Source organism: Octodon degus, unplaced genomic scaffold (assembly GCF_000260255.1).
Source record: "Octodon degus isolate 3935 unplaced genomic scaffold, OctDeg1.0 scaffold00190, whole genome shotgun sequence".
NCBI lineage: Eukaryota > Metazoa > Chordata > Mammalia > Rodentia > Octodontidae > Octodon > Octodon degus.
Genome location: NW_004524766.1, coordinates 1,585,802 through 1,588,217, shown reverse-complemented (window position 1 = coordinate 1,588,217; position 2,416 = coordinate 1,585,802).

Sequence of the window (2,416 nt, the reverse complement as noted above, 5' to 3'; positions counted from 1 at the left end):
GTGTGTGTGTGTGTGTGTGTGTTGCCAAAATAAGCATTTTCTTCTCCTTGCCTGGGAAGATCATGCTCAATCATTAGTATTTACATAGCACTTGCTTTCATCGAATGGTAAGAGCAGAGGGATTCTGTTTTAAAGTCATCGGTAAGACAGTTTGTTTTTCCATGAACATACTGAAATTATGCACTGGGCAAATTAGTGAATTTTACCAAATATGTCTCAAGGATAAATATAGTAATTTTCACAGCAAATGTTTTCCATCTCTCAGGAAATCTATGTTTGTCATGAAATGACAAGTTTTTTTGGAGGGTTTGGGGAATGGGGTGGTTGTCTTTGAAAACTGATTTTGAATTTCATTAAATAACAAGGCAAATCTAAAAAATATTTTGCGTTTAATGGAAGTACTTAAGCACGGTTTTTTGGTGTGACAAAAGTGGAAGAAATTTTAACACATGTCCTGAAGAAACAGATTTTCCTTCCTCACTCCAGAGTGATCATTATAAGCCATAACTTTACAATTTTAAGTTATGAAAAATATCTCATCTTGGGAAGTTCATGTGAATTTATACCAGTAAACTAGTCTTGTAACATTGTGACTGAGAACTAATGTGCTTTTATAAGAGGATAACTTCACTATTTTTCTGGGTAAGGATGCCAAAAAATAATAAAGTCTAAGATACGACTTGACTTCTAGTGTAAATTGTTGTAAAAGGCTTCATATGTGTATCTCCACTGCTACATTTTTCTTAAGAATAAAATGAATAAAATATAGGCTGGAGAAGCACCTATGATTTTATGCCTACTAAAAGCACATAAATAACAGAATTCAATGGGTCCAGAAGGCCTGCATTCCTTCAGAATCTCTCCTGCAGCGGTCTCCCACCAGATCCTGATCTGCACTCGGCTAGGACAAACAGCCTGAGGGTTAACTTTCAGAAAGCTGATATGCCAATTTCACATTCATAGTACAGGGCTGTGCGCTTAGACACGAAAACAATAAATGGAACTGAATTCTCACATTTATTTGACTAAAGTGGTGTTTTTCTCTGGTGGAAATTAGAAAAGCAAAACAGCAACAACAATGATGACTAAAACAGCAAAAAGTCGCACGGGAGCATTTTATAAACTGCAATCAACTACGTGGGGCCAAGCTTCTATTTACTCTCCATCTCTCTTCTTTCTGTGAATGTTACCATTTGGCTAGAATGATCTTTATTAGGAGGCTCTGACAATTAAGAACAGTGGAAGCAACACTGTTTTTCTTTTTTGCCTCTTTTTCCTGTTTAGCACTTTGTTTAGGGACACTTTACATTGTGGCTCTGTCTTTCTTTGTGTCAAAATAGCATGGATTTCAGTTGTACTTAACTGTTTAACTTGCCATTGTGACTTGGTCATTTTATGGTTTAAGTCTGTTTCTAGTTAGAGTGTAAACCCTTAGGGCAGAAAGTAAAATTACAGTGTTTTCAGTCAGGCATTTATTGTTTATAGTTCTCGTGCTGTGTCCATGGCTTACAGAGCTTTGAGAGCTAAGAAAGATTTTATAAATTGATTTGATTTATCATCAGCTTTTATCAAGTGTTCTGACACAGCTTACAGAAAAAAAAACCTAACATGACCTAGAGTTAAGAGTACTCATACTAGTGATCATTGTATAAAAGACAATGCTCAATCAACCTCAAGTATACAAAGCTACATATTTCTGTCAATCTACTCTAAAACTGATGTTACTTATATGATTGTAATTGATCATGATTGAAAAAAATCTCACAATGTTTGCTTCAATAATTTATGAGCTAATTCATTATTATTTTCCTCACAATTGGCAGGATTTTGCATTTGTACCTGGAGGATGCTTGAGATTCTGCATAAACCAGGTTTATTTTCCTGTGTACTGCAAAACGTAGGATGTTCTCTTTAATAACCTGAAATTTTAATAAGGGCCTGAGAAACAGTTGAAAAAGTGAGTGAACTTGTATTTAAATTAGGTCTTTGAGAGGTTGGAGATTCTAACTTGGTGAACTCTAATTAAATCCCCAAAGGCCACTGGGCCTGCCTCCCTAGTTCTTGATGGTGAAAGTGAGGTCTTCAAACGCGTCCCTTGGCAGTGCTCCGGAGGAGAGGAAAGGAATCCTGGAAGTCTTCGCTACACACTTTATACAGCCTGAATTCCAGAAGGACTGCCAGACACGAAGAATAATAGAAACCAAACCCAGAAAAGTACAAAAGCAAGGCAAGGAGGGGAAAAGGAATTTGGAAAGAGCAGTGATTCAAGAACATCACTCCTTCAGATTGCACTGTGGATGTAAAGCATGAAGAAGCAACGAATGAGATAGATCTTTGCTGGTAAAGACAGCAAATCTTAGTTGGCACATATTGCAATTAATATTTCCAGTAAGATAGACTCAATACAAAACTATAT